Source organism: Macaca nemestrina, chromosome 14, assembly GCF_043159975.1.
Source record: "Macaca nemestrina isolate mMacNem1 chromosome 14, mMacNem.hap1, whole genome shotgun sequence".
NCBI classification, from domain to species: Eukaryota; Metazoa; Chordata; class Mammalia; order Primates; family Cercopithecidae; genus Macaca; species Macaca nemestrina.
This window is the reverse complement of record NC_092138.1, coordinates 85,248,920-85,263,848: the sequence shown is the minus strand read 5'-3', so window position 1 is coordinate 85,263,848 and position 14,929 is coordinate 85,248,920. Positions and strand designations below refer to the sequence as shown.

At 41.3% G+C, this 14,929-nt stretch overlaps 1 long non-coding RNA gene and 1 other non-coding gene across 2 annotated transcripts; both read left to right on the top strand.

Moving 5' to 3' along the window:
• Nucleotides 1-2,603: 2,603 nt before the first annotated feature.
• Nucleotides 2,604-14,598, top strand: LOC105487082 (uncharacterized). The gene is made up of 3 exons (XR_011612799.1): nt 2,604-2,916; nt 10,233-10,311; nt 10,860-14,598. It is a non-coding gene; the product is annotated as an uncharacterized lncRNA (long non-coding RNA).
• Nucleotides 3,566-3,665, top strand: LOC112427622 (small nucleolar RNA U13). The gene has a single exon (XR_003019314.2). It is a non-coding gene; the product is annotated as a small nucleolar RNA U13 (small nucleolar RNA).
• Nucleotides 14,599-14,929: the final 331 nt, after the last annotated feature.

Below are 14,929 nucleotides of genomic sequence, written 5' to 3'. Positions count from 1 at the left end.
GACTTTTTAAAACCAAACTGCTATGGAAACTGCTTTGCCCAAAATTTGGTTCACGACCTTCATTATATTACATCTCAGGACAAATAAAAATTTTCAAGTTTAGCCATATGAACATGACCCTAACTTGTCCCATTTTGTTAGAGATATAATTTGGAGCCAACTGTATTTTGATAAGCTGACAAGTTTATATTACTCTGTTTTACTGTATTATGATTAGAATTTTAAAGTAAAAACTGTAAATTTTTTGTTTTTCTTCATCTATATGTTTTTACTTTTTGTGTCTACATATTTTATGTATATGATTTTAAATTTACAAAGATCTCTATTTAATTGGCTTGAAGGAAAATAATTAAGTGCTGAAAAAAGTAATTTATTAGAAATACAGTAATTAATACAAATGCTTTTACGTTCACATGAGCATAAATCCTTTTTTTTTTTTTTTTTTTTTGAGACAGAGTCTTGCTCTGTCACCCAGGCTGGAGTGCAGTGGCACAATCTCTGCTCACCACAACCTCCGTCTCCTGGGTTCAAGTGATTTTCCTGCCTCAGCCTCCCTAGTAGCTGGGATTACAGGTGTGTGCCACCACTCCTGGCTAATTTTTGTATTTTTAATAGTGATAGGGTTTCACCATGTTGGCAAAGCTGGTCTCGAACTCTTGACCTCGTGATCTGCCCACTTCGGCCTCCCAAAGTGCTGGGATTACAGGTGTAAGCCACTGCACCTGGTGGGTAATCTTTTGTAAGTAAACTAATCTTAAAATTATTGGTAAAATAGGCTGGGCGTGGTGGCTCACACCTGTAATCCCAGCACTGTGGGAGGCTGAGGTGGGCAGATCACTTGAGGTCAGGAGTTTGAGACTGGCCTGGTCAACATAGTGAAACCCCATCTCTACTAAAAATACAAAAATTAGCTGGGCATGGTGGCGCACACCTGTAATGTCAGCTACTCAGGTGGCTGAGGCAGGAGAATCACTTGAACCTGGGAGTTGGAGGTTGCGGTGAGCTGAGATTGTGCCATTGCATACTAGCCTTGGCAACAGAGTGAGACTCCACCTCAAAAAAAAAAAATTGTTGGTAAAATAAAAATAAAAATGTCTTCAGAATTCTTAGCATAAATTTTTGCCTGAGTTTACTGGTCAGGAAGTTCTATATTTGTCTCTGCTAGATGTTGTAAGGTCATAGACCCACAAATCCAGCCTTAAAAGCAAAATTATCTTTGTGTAATTCTTTGATGAATAAGGTTAGTTTAATATTGTTTAAAACAATTTTTTTTTTTTGTAGTGATGGGGTCTTGCTATGTTACCCAGGCTAGTCTCAAACTCCTGAGCTCAAGCAGTTCTCCTGCCTCAGCCTCCCAAAGTGTTGGGATTATAGATGTGAGCCACTGCACCTAGCCAGTACAAAATTATTTTAAAAAAGAACATGAATATATGTTTTTTAATTTAAAAATAATAATTATATCTAATTTGGACATTATTTAAACGTTGTTTCAAAATATAGATTTAAGATGAAAATAAAGACAAGACAGAAAGAAATCAATAAGTAAAAGAGACATGCAAAGAAAATTATAAATATGAGAAGATATCTTTGGTAAGAAAGATGAAAAAGATACATAATTTGTATGAGAAAGAATCTTATGTGGTAAAAATGATAAAGAAAAAGAAAAGTAAATTTTTGTCTTAAGGTAGAATAATTGTTTGTTTCAATATTAAAAAAGAAAATCTAAAACAAAATTAGGCCTAAGCAAGCCATAAGATGTTTGAGCAACTTGCAAAAGGTTTGTGAAAGATGAATCTTATGAAATGAATTTTGCATGTAATCAAGTTGGCTAAATTTAGAAGGAAATTGTGTATAAATTTTTCTGAAAATTGAATATACTGATACAAAACCAAAAACTAGTTATCTATGTTTAAAGCGATAAGGGTTTACTGGAGTGTCATTGCTCTTAGTTTTTTTAAAAAAATTACAAGAGGTTTTGATTTTTAATTCTGAAATCTGGTTGGGTGTGGTGACTCACACCTGTAATCCTGGTGCTTTGGGAGGCCGAGGCAGGAGGATTGCTTGAGGCCATGTGTTTGAGACCAGCTTAGGCAATATCATGAGACCCCAATCTCTACAAAAAAAAATTAAAAATTAGCCAGGCATGATGGTGCACACTTGTAGTTCCTCCCTTGCCCCTCACCTTCTCAGGAGGCTGAGGTGGGAGGATCAGTTGAGCTCAGGAGTTTGAGTCTGCAGTAAGCTATGATGGTACCACTGCACTCCAGTCTGGGCAACAGAATAAGATCCTATCTCTAAAAAAAAAAAAAAAAAAAAAAAAACAAACCCCAGAAATCTATTTCTTCAAATTTTTTACCATCTTCTGAACTATAACCTCTTCCTGTTTTATGGTTTCTGTTTAATTTCTCTATAGTAATTTAATTTCTCAAACTAGAGTCTTTCTCTTGAAGATTTTCAGATTTATGTCTCAGAAGTGCAACTTCTGCTGCACCTCATTGCACATGATTTGCAAGTCATACACCATTGCCTTCTGCTCTTCCTCCTTCTCCTCTTAAGAAGGCACACCTTTTTTTTTTTTTTTTTTTTGAGACGTATTCTCACTCTGTCACACAGGCTGGAGTGCAATAGCGTGGTCTTGGTTCACTGCAACCTCCGCCTTCCGAGTTCAAGCAATTCTCCTGCCTCAGCCTCCTGAGTAGCTGGGACTACAGGCACATGCCACCACACCGGGCTAATTTTTGTATTTTCAATAGAGACAGGGTTTCACTATGTTGTCCAGGCTGGTCTTGAATTCCTGACTTCGTGATCCACCTGCCTCAGCCTCCCGAAGTGCTGGAATTACAGGCATGAACCACCGCGTCTGGCCGCACTTTTTTTTTCTTAATTAACTTAATGACTCTCTCCCTTGACATTTTGGTAAGCTTCTGTACTTATTTTATCTGGTTCTAACTCTGTTGTTGAGGCCTAATGCTGATATGTTTGTCTTAAAGGCCTAGAAAAGCAATGTTTTCCTCAAGAATAACTTGATTCTGTGCTATTGGCTTTTCTTGATATGTCTGAATTATTCCATGTAACCAAGAAACTTAATGTGCTTTTACTTTTTCTAAGAGCCATATGTTTCCCTGCTCAAGGTACTTTTTTTTTGTTTACTTCTTCTATAACATAGTGTATACTCATAACCTTGGATACACACTCATCAAGTGTCAAATTGAATTCAAGTACCTTTTCATTAGGTTAGATTTTCAGGTTATCTAAAAGGATTTCCTATAAGAAGCAACTACACTGCAGGAATATTTATTTTTTGGTAATTGGCCTAGGAAACAAAGATTCTGTGTTTTATCAAGGTAATTTCCTGTGCTTCATGCTGTCTTTTTTAGTTTGTTGTTGTTGTTGTTGTTGTTGTTTTTGAGACTGAGTCTCACTCTGTTGCCAGGCTGGAGTGCAGTGGCGTGATCTCGGCTCACTGCAACCTCCGCCTCCCAGGTTCAAGCATCAGCCTCCCAAGTAGCTGGGACTACAGGTGCATGCCACCATGCTCAGCTTACTTTTAAAATCTTCAGTCACAATCCTTTTGTAGTTCATGAGGATGATTGAGTGTTCACACTCATGTGTGAGATGTACCACCCTCAGACCTTGAAATCTGCACTCACTCTTGGTAAGTGAACAACTATTATTTCACTATGATCTGCAATTCTGTTTTAATTAAATGTTTTATACCTTTTGACATATTTGACTGGCTTTCTCAATATCAGAGTTCTAAATGAAGTCTTTTCAACCTAGAATTATCTTTGAGATTTTCTAGTTGGGCTCCTGGAGAACCTCAAAGGATGGATTTTTCAGCTTGTAGAGATGTTAAACTAATTAGGCTTGTTCGATGTATTGAGTTGTATGAGAAGCATTGGAGGCACAGATGGGATCAAATAACAAAGTGATGCTCAATCTTCTCTAAGTTATATTTATACGGCTATGTTATTGATGTGAAAGATCTAAAAATTATGTAAAATTTATAAATGTTTGATGGTCCTAATGCGATGCTGTTAGTCATTTTTCTGGTTGTTGTCTTAAAATGCTGTATGCAATAAACATAACTGAGTTTCCTTTTCAATTGCTGAACCCTCATCAGATTTTTAACCATGGCTGTTTTAAGCCTCTGTCTGCCACAGTTTTAATTCTTCTTTAAATGCATCTGCAATCAGATTCATGGAAAAGACTCTGGCCAGTATGCCTGAATATAGGTTTCTGATAAGTTTAAGATCAATGGACTAAGTAAAGATATTCAGGACCCCCATGAAGAAACTGATAAATTCATGAAACTGACAACTAAGATTAAACAGAACAAAAATTAATTACATGAGATTAAATATCTAATGAAGACAGATATTTGAAACATGGTTAGTTTTTTACTTAAACGTTTTGTTTTCCAGATTTAAGGAGACTTTCTCTCTCAATCTAGCTATAGTTTACAACCATTTGGTAAAGTATACTTTTGTGAACAAAACTGGCAACATTTACTTTTTCTCTGTCCCTCCAAAATTTGGAAACTATTTGTGAGTATTCCTAATTTTTATGGCAATGAAGTTGTTTGTATAAGTTTAATTAGAAGCTGCTTTTTTAATAACAAGGTACAATTGGAAACATTGGTTACGTTACCAAGCTTTTAAATGTAACGTCATATTTTTAAGTTATTTATAGGTATAGTAGAAAAAGTCTGAAGTCTGCCTTAGATTAGCTTTCTAGCTTTTAAAGTCAAATCTGAGGTTCCTACATGGTCAATTACTATTTCTGCTGTGCTTGTGTGAATGTATCAGGCCAAATTTGATAAAACACAAATAACAACAAATTGGTCTTACTCGGATTATCTTTGTTAGAAATCAGAATGACTGTAGAAAGAAAAGTTGTGTTTCTGTATTTCTAAAGAAAAATTAAAATATACCTGTTATTAGATTGTAACCCTGTGTGGGGTATTTTTGTTTGTTTGTTTGAGTTTTTATTATTTACCTGTGGACTGAACTGGATCTTAAATTCTTCTAGGTTCCTCCAGTCCACTTTTCTCCCATGAAATTACTAAGAATGGGAACTGCTCTTTCCTAAAGCCCTGTAAGCTGAAGTTAGACAACTTGATGTAAATTTCAAGGGTCAAGCTTCATGCCTGATGTGTGGGCCACACCAAAAGTTCACCAAACCACCCAATGCCATAACCAGAGACATTTAAACTACAAACCAGGGTGAGCAGCTGACATCTTCATGCTGTGGACATGCTGTTCCTAAAGTGATGGAACAAGATTTCCCATCATAATGAAACTCTTGCCCCTCTGAATTTTTCCTTGCTTATGCCTAACTTTTTCACTTGGCATAATAATGATATAATTAAAATTTCACAGTCAGCAACTTCTGCAGGGAACTTGACCAAATGTTGCAGCTGTCATGCCAATCCTGAATATTTACATAGCCTAAAAAAAAAAAAAAAAAAAAAAAAAAAAGGTTTAGTCCATCCAATAGGTAACTTTAACAAAATCCCTAATACAACTGCTACTCTTTGCTTTAACTCAACCCAGTCATGAGATCATAGATGATAGAATTGCTCTTGATTGTCTAGCTGAAAAAGGCAGTGTCTTTGCTATTGCTAATACTACATGCTGTACCTGGATAAATTCCTCTGGGGAAGTCGAGACCCCAATACACAAAATAAGAAAACAGGCCACATGGAAGCAATAGGTCTCACCTAATTCGACATAGTCATTTGATTTATTAGTTGGTTGCCTTTAAGCATTCGTTCATGGTTCAAAGCTATTAGACAAGCTGAAATTCTCATATTAGTATCAATGATACTTTGTGTTTTCCTTTTTAAACTTTGTATCTGTTGTCTGTTAAATTTCTGCAGGAGTAGGACTTCTAACAATAATACTGTCCCAGCGCTCTGAATGCTAGCCAACGCCTTCGGAACAGACCAAATTAAACTTGACAATGGCCTCTAGACAGACTTAGCCTGACAGGCACCCCCTCCAAACCTCCCTTGTAGCTCAAATGTAGCTAAAAGGGTTTTGACACTTACTCCTAGTTGTCAGTCAATTCCTTCTGATGTGGGACCAGACTAACAACTCAGAACAGGTTACCTCCACATCAAGAGACAGTCAAAACCTAATCATAAGATAATTAATCAAAGATGCTTTCAGAGAACGATCTCAATTAAAAAAGAAATGTAAAAAAGTTGTCAGAATCAAAATGGAATCACTTGTGTCAAACCAGATTGACAAATGAAGCCACGAAGGGGGATTCTCATGCACGTGCACGTGGTAACAAGAACGGTCACAAGAGACTACAAAAACAACCTTGCACAAAAGTTGCTACAACAGCACACAAAAAAATACTTCTGTGGGCTGGGCATAGTGGCTCATGCCTATAATTCCAGCATGTTGGGAGGCCAAGGCGGGTGGATCACCTGAGGTCAAGAGTTCGAGACCAGCCTGGCCAACATGGTAAAACTCCATCTCTACTAAAAATAAGTAAAAAAAAAAAAAAAAAAAAAAAAAAAATTAGCCGGGTGTGGTGGTGCATGCCTGTAATTCCAGGTACTCAGGAGGTTGAGGCAGGAGAATCACTTGAACCCAGGAGGTGGAGGTTGCAGTGAGCCAAGATCGTACCATTGTACTCCAGCCTGGGCGGCAAGGATGAAACTCTGGCTCAAAAACAAAACGAAACGAAACAATCCTTGTCTTTCTTTACTTCCCTGAATATACCCATGTGTACTCCCATTGCAATGCTCATTCCTCAATAACAAACATCATTTTCTCTTAGAGAGCTTCTCTCTCTGTTATTTGGGTTGACCGAAGAATCGAGACCACACTCAGTGTCTGCCACTCCCTCAGTTCATTTATAAGCCAAGAGGTCAGAGGCAGCAGATCCTTGCACACGGGTTGCCATGCTTTTACTCATGTGACCTGCAGCCCAGGAGTAGCAGAGCTGTCATTGCTCCACTTGTTTCTCTGTGACTTTTTAGTGGGCTCCAGCCCATTCCCAACTTCCAGTATCTACATCTCTTAGCCCAGAGGCTTTTTTATTTTCCACAGAACTGAGGAAGTTGGCTCCTTCCAGCACAGGGGAGGGTGAAAGTGACTGAGAATTAGTATCCTCAGAGAGCAGCCTTCAAACAGTAACAGCAGGAAGTTGGTATATAAATACACCTATTCCCTCCTCCTTTGGGTGGGATAATTCTGAAGCATATGTTTCATGCTGGGTTTCCCCCCAGGGAATTAAACTCTAGTTGCCCACTATGGTAGCTTGCTTAATAATGCACTTTCCCTTCCTTGTATCACTTCCTTTTTTGGTGGGGGGATGGTCTTGCTCTGTCGCCCAGGCTGGAGTGCAGTGACACCATCTCGGCTCACTGCAACCTCTGCCTCCTGGGTCCAAGAGATTCTCCTGCCTCAGCCTCCCGAGTAGCTGGGATTACAGCTGCCCACTACCATGCCCGGTTAATTTTTTGTATTTTTAGTAGAAACAGGTTTTTGCCATGTTGGCCAGGCTGGTCTTGAACTCCTGACCTCAGGTGATCTGCCTGCCTTGGCCTCCCAAAGTGCTGGATTACAGGCGTGAGCCACCACGCCTGGCAGTCTTTGTGTCACTTCCACACTCCCCTATCAGTCTGCCCTGCACCTTCCAAAGGCAAACTTGTATTCAAATCCTTTCTTCTGAGAACCCATGCTAATCACCAGACTCAACTGATTAGACAAGGAAAGAGCCTTGACCCAAGACAGCCATTGTGTTTGGCCACAACTCTGCTGTGTACATGGTTATGGTTAGGAAAGCAATCCGACTTTTTCTCAAGGAGCACAGAAGGAAGACATTAAAGTAGGAAAAAGGAAAGAGTAATGAATGAGCTGGCTTTTGGGAATGGTGGCATCCTGGAGGAGGCAAGTGTCCTCCTGAGTCCTGACTATCCCACCCCACTGATGGGCTTCCCTGAGAGTGCCAAGATGTCTGTGCACTTTTTTTGTTTTTTTCAGATGGAGTCTCGCTCTGTCGCCCAGGCTGGAGTGCAGTGGCACGATGATCTCAGCTCACTGCAAGCTCTGCCTCCTGGGTTCAAGAGATTCTCCTGCCTCAGCCTCCTGAGTAGCGGGGATTCCAGGCATGCGTCACCATACCCAGCTAATTTTTATATTTTTAGTAGAGACAGGGTTTCTCCATGTTGGTCAGGCTGGTCTTGAACTCCTGACCTTGTGATCCGCCTGCCTCTGCCTTCCAAAGTACTGGGATTGCAGGCGTGAGCCACCGTGCCCGGCCATCTGTGCACTTTTATAACAACTTCCACCACCTGCCTCAACCTGAGCACAGCTACCCTCACAATCTTAAAAGGCCCAACTCATGGAGACTTTAGAGTCAGACAGACCTCAGTTCAGATCAGTCTTGTGTGGTCTTCAATGAATGACTTTCAGCCTCTGAGCCTCAATTTCCTCAGTTCTGAATGGGAGAACACTATCTCACATGTGTTTGTGAGGACTAAATAAAGCAATGTGCGCTAAGCAACCTGATACATAGTTTGTTGTCAGTAAATGTAGCTCTGTCCCTTACCTGAGCTCTTCTACAGATACTGGCATCTACAAATAGGTCCTGTCTTTTGGTCGTCATGGTGACCCTAGGCAAGCTATAAATTTCCCCTAATGAAGTTGAGATAGTTTCTGTTTTTGTGCTGTGCCTGTCTGTGTCTCAGATAGATTAAAAACTCTCAAAGGAGTCACAATTTAGAATGTGTAGTCTGACCATTTGTAGTCCACATCACCCACTTTGATACAGGCAAAACCAATCAAAGAGGGAAAGCAGAAAAGGTTCAACTCAGTCTTCCCTGAGCACAAAGGTGCTCTGTATTTTTGGTGGTTTAGGAAACAACTGGAGGGTGGGACTGGCAACAATGGGAATTGTTGGTTGGCTTTGGAAGGAAGCCTTTGGCCAGTTGGTGTCATTCAAGAGGCCACTGATCAGGCACAGCGGCTCATACCTGTAATCCCAGCACTTTGGGAGGCTGAGGTGGGAGGACTGCTTGAGCCCAGGAGTTCAAGAGCAGCTTGAACAACATAGGGAGAATCTTATCTCTACAAAGTAAAAAGAAATAAATTGAAACCTAGCTGGTTGTGGTGGTGTGTGCCTGTGGTTCCAGGTACTTGGAAGGCTGAGATAGGAGGATCACTTGGACCCAGGAGGTTGAGGCTGCAGTGAGATATGGTCGTGCCACTGCACTCCAGCCTGGGTGACAAAGTGAAACCCTGATTTAAAAAAAAAAAAAAAGGCCATGAAGCAAGCTCTTCATGGGTGCCCTTCATTTTATTTTCCCTTTGGGTAATTCATTTTGATTCAAAACAGCAAGCACACCTGAGTACCTGATTGTACCAGGTCTGGAGCTAGGCACGAGGGTCTCAGATATGAATCTAGCTCAGGGTCTGCCTCAGGGAGCTCATGATCAGCAACATTGCTTTCCTTCTTTGTAAAATGAAGGTGTCAGAGTACATGATTTTTAAATCCCTTCTCACCTTGAGTTTCTATCATTTGTATGAATCTGAGGTCAATTCTAAGAGGAAGCCTATGAAGAAAGGCTTTACTTGGCTGGGCGCGGTGGCTCACGCCTGTAATCCCAGCACTTTGGGAGGCTGAGGCAGGCGGATCACAAGTTCAGGAGTTCAAGACCAGCCTGGCAAATATATTGAAACCCTCATCTCTACTAAAACTACAAAAATTAGCTGGGCATGGTGGTGGGTGCCTGTAGTCCCAGCTACTTGGGAGGCTGAGGCAGGAGAATCGCTTGAACCAGGGAGGTGGAGTTTGCATTGAGCCAAGATCATGCCATTGCACTCCAGCCTGGGTGACAGAGCGAGACTCCATCTCAAAAAAAAAAAAAAAAAAAAGGAAAGGCTTTACTTAAAGATAAAGATAAGGGTGAGAGACGATTGAGATGTCATGGATTTTTGCAAGTACCAAAATGCTCACCTAGCATCTCTCTTTCCATAAGTTAAAAAACAAACAAACAAACAAAAAAAACTGTCAGGTAACAGGGAACCTGGCATGTAAATAATCTGTGTCCACCACTGAGGTTCAAAATGTCTGGGCCAGACATCTATAGTCTGTTCTGCTTTAGCATTTGTTTTGAAAATGCAAATTTGTTCCAATGCAATTGATATATTGAAAAACAATTTGAGCGTAATGCAAATTTTGCATTTGTTTATGTGTGATTTCATCCACAGGACGCTAGGTGAAAGCAGAAAACGGCTTCCAGCTGAACTGAGCCATAAAGTGTCAAGTAAAAAACCAATCTGGACCAAGGTAAGAAAACTTTTATTTTTTCACAAGGGTCAGTGGACTATTGCAAAAGAAAGAACACTTTAACCACGAGATTTGTAAGCATCTCCAGGGTTAGGCAAAACCAGTTTTTCTTTTATGGAGAGAAGTCAACAAAGCTAGAAAAAACCAGTGTGAACACTAAGATAAAAAGCCGTGTGTGATGAAATAGAGCAGATCAGAGAATGTCAGCCTGCTCCCAGGAGGATCTCTCATAGGGAGGGGCTGTCTGCTGGCTGAGGTTGAGGGTGGGCCAAGGCTCAGGGGCCTCAGGGAAGGAGAGAAGCTTAACTTAAGTTTAGTTAACAAAGATTTTGTTTCTGATTGATCAGTGGGGCAAAATACTTCAGCTAAGCATTTTACAAGGCTTATGAGAACAGCAGTTTGGAGGATCTGTCTGGCCTTGTCATAGGTTAACAAGGGGGCTTCCATGAGGCTTATCTAAGTCACATGTGAAGTGTCGCTCTTTGTAGTAAGCTGTTTCCAGAACACAGAAGGGTGACGGGATTTCTTTACCTATTGCTGTCTTCCAGGATAACAGGACACCAGTAAAATTCAACAGCATTGATAGGAATGCTGAATAGGAATTCAACAAAACATACAAATACATACATTTCAAACACCTACCAGCTGTCCCAGTTCTCCAAGTGTGTTATAAGCCACACCTCCCTCCAAATGGTGTTACAGCTGATGTTCCGATTTCAGATGACCCTCCTTCTGTCAGAGGTATTTGAACCAGAGTGACTCCATCTTGAATAGAGGGCTGGGTAAAATGAGGCTGAGACCTACTGGGCTGCATTTCCAGGAGGTTAGGTGTTCTTAGACACAGGATGACATAGGAAGTTGCCACAGGTCACAAAGACCTTGCTGATAAAACAGCATGTGGTACAGAAGCCAGCCAAATCCCACCAAAACCAAAATTACCATGAAAGTGACCTCTGGTTGTCCTCATTGCTCATTATACACTTATTATAATACTAAGAGACACTCCCACCAGTGCCATGACAATTTACAAATGCCATGGCAACATCAGGAAGTTAGTCTATATGATCTAAAAGGGGGAGGAACCCTCAGTTCCGGGAATTTTCCACCCCTTTCCCAGAAAACTCATGAATAATCCATCCCTTGTTTAGCATTTAATTAAGAAATAATGATAAAAAACAGCCAACCAGCAGCCCTTGGGGTTGCTCTGCTTATGGAGTTGCCATTATTTTGTTTCTTTACTTCTCTAATAAACTTGCTTTTACTTTACTATATGGACTCACCCCAAATTGTTTCTTGCACAAGGTCCAAGAACCCTCTCTTGGGGTCTGGATTAGGATTCCTTTCTGCTAACATTTCTACCACTGCACAGTATCTCACAAGCTGTCACCGTTTCTTCAACTTTAAACTTCAGGTTTTATTCAAGATAAACTGCCACATTTATTGTAGTGTGTCTTAGTCTGTTTTGTGTTGCTACAACAGAATACCACAGACTGGGTAATTTATAATGAACAGAAATTTATTTGGCTCATGGTTCTGGAGGCTGGGAAGTCCAAGAGAATGGCACTGGCTTCTAGCAAGGGCCCTCATGCTGCATCACGCCGTGGTGAAATGCTGAAGGCCAAGAGAGCACATGAGTGAAAAAGAGAGAGAAAGAAGGGAAGAGTGCCGAACTTATCCTTTTTATCAGGAACCCACTCCCACAATAACTAACCCAGTTCCATGATAACAGCATTAATCTATTCATTAGGGAAGAGCCCTCATGACCGAATCACCTCTTAAAGGTGATGCCTCTCAACAGTGTTGCATTGGGGATTCAGTCTCCAACACATGAAGTCTGGGGGACACATTCAAACAATAGTATGGTGTTTATGTCTTTCTTAACCATCAAATATGTGTGAGACTGTGCTACCATTTTTGTTAGTTTCCTATCTTTTTTTTAATGTGTCACTGACAATGTTTTTGAGTGTGCCCTAACTCCATTTTTCCATAAGCCCTATGACTTTATTTTATTTTATTTTATTTTGAGACAGAGTCTTGTTCTGTTGGCTAGGTTGGAGTGCAGTGGCACAGTCTTGACTCACTACAGCCTCTGCCTCCTAGGTTCAAGAGATTCTTGTGCCTCAGCCTCCCTAGTAGCTGGGACTACAGGTGTGCACCACAATGCCCAGTTAATTTTGGTATTTTTAGTAGAGATGGAGTTTCACCTTGTTGGCCAGGCTGGTCTTGAACTGCTGACCTGAACTGATCCACCTGCCTCAGCCTCCCAAAGTGCTGAGATGACAGGCATGAGCCACCATGCCTGGCCTACCCTATGATTTTTAATCACACAATTTTACATAGCACAATGATTTTTAGGAACACATAAATCATTTTATAGTGGAACTGTCTGTATTTGCAGCACAGTCAGCTCTTAGGAGAGGAAGCAGCCCAGGGTAATGGCACTTCACAACTCCAGGGACAATGGTTACGTGGCACCTTCTGTGGTGTGTATTCTGTGGAGTGTGCCCATAGGACCATGAATGTTTTGTGCCCAGCACAAGGGTTCCCAGCTGAGATGTGGACAGGGGCTGAGATCCAATGCTTACTCTGCCTGCCAAAGTCATCACATTCTCTGTCCACCCAGAGGGAGCTCCTGTTGCTAGCTCATAACACACAAAAGAGGAGAAAAGGGGTTTTAATTGCATTTGGAATTGAAGTGAAATAGTTGAAAAACACAGAATTGTATTGTAAATGTCAAAATGAGATTTTACTAACAGCCTAAAACAGTGCTTCCAAATCTCAAAGAAAAGGATGACATTTGTTGACCACTTATGGGCCAAGGCAACTGGCCAAGAGCTCTGACAGCCCCAGGCCCCACCCACGCTACTCAGAGGGTTAAGGGATTTATTTCTCCATCTGTCCTGCACTTTCATAGTTCAGTGTGCTGTGGCATCTTAATTGGATACCTCTGACCAAAAGTGAAGGTAAATTAAGGAACCTTACCAAGATGACATCATGGGACTCATTACTCAATGGGAAAGGCAAAGTGGGGGGCTGGGGGGCAGGGAAACAGGGGAGATATGTGTTAGTTAGTGCACCTACTGAAAGAGGGAAAGCAATTTCTATATTGAGGGGACCATACATCCTAATTTGCCCAGGACACTCCTGATTTATGCATCCTTTTTCATCCTCAAAAGGGTCCCAGTAACCCTATTTACACTCCAAAAAGTTAACACTTCTTAATCAATAATTGGTGAAACACCCTGTGGTGTCTGTGTGTGTGTATATATATATATATATATATATATATATATTTGGTCCTTGTCCTGTCCCTGGTTTTTGACAAGGAGCTCCTAAATCCTTTGACATTTTTTGAGTGAAAGGAGTGTCTTTTGTTACTCAAAGGAACCTTTGAGTCCTTGTCTGTCTTCAGCCATGTATGAAAGTGTATGCGAATAAGGTCAGTCTTGTTGGGCACCTAGATGACTTCAGGATGGGGCTGGTCATCAGAGGAATCAATCATGTGATTACAGGGCTGCAACATCCAGTCCCACTGGGGAGGGGACAGGGGTAGGAGTTTGAGCTCAATAACCAATGGCCAGTGATTTAATCAACCATGCCTGTGTAATGAAATTGCCATAAAATCCCCCAAAGGGGAGAGAAGGGTTTCAGAGCTTCTGAGTTGATTAACACATCCATGGATGGAGAGGGTGGTGCACCCTGACTCCACAGGGACAGAGGTTCTTTACCCTATGCACCTCTTCATCTAGCTGTTCATTCATATCCTTCATAATAAACTGTAGGTGTAGTATTTTCCTGAGTTCTATGAGTCATTCTAGCAAATTATTGTACTTGAAGCAAGCATGGGCCATGGGGATTCCTGAATTTGTAGCCAAATTGGACAAAAGTGCAGGCAGCCCAGAAACCCACGACTTATGGCTGGTGTCCCAAGTGAGGGCTGTCTTGTGGGACTGAGCCCTTAAACCTATGGAGTCTGACACTAACTCTGGTTAGTCAGTGTCAGAATAGGATTGGATTGTTGTACACCTAGTTAGTGTCATGGGAACCAGAGACAGTCCTTCAAGTTTTAATTATAACCCCTCTAGAAGACAATTGGTCTGGGGACAGATCTTAGTAGTAGATGCCAGACTGAGTATTACCACTCCCCTCAACGTTAGAGACGGTGATACTCGGCCATGGGCCTCCCACCTCCTCCCTTGAAGTGCAACAGGACCACCATGTTGCCTGTCTCCTCAGGCACCATTCACAGTGTATTTGATGTGAAGGTGTGGGTTTATCTTTTTTAATTCCTAGGAAATAAGAATTCAAGGTGACCTTCCTGGCACCCTCTCTACCTGAGCAGCCTCCCCCATACCATTTCATAAGGATTTTCCCCAGCTCAAGTAGTAGATGAGAACTTTTGCAAATCAGCTGGCTAACCAGATGTCCAACGGTGGAACAGACGACCGGTGTCCTTTCTTGCAGACACCCCAGTTTGAGCCCTACGTCTGTCTCGGCCTTAGGGAAAAGACAAAGGGGCATCCCTGCATGAACACTGTACTACCCACCGGCCAACAACCTCTAATATTTTTTGGGAAAGGTGTGGACCAGTTTCATTTTTTCTCGGTAAGCCTTGCGG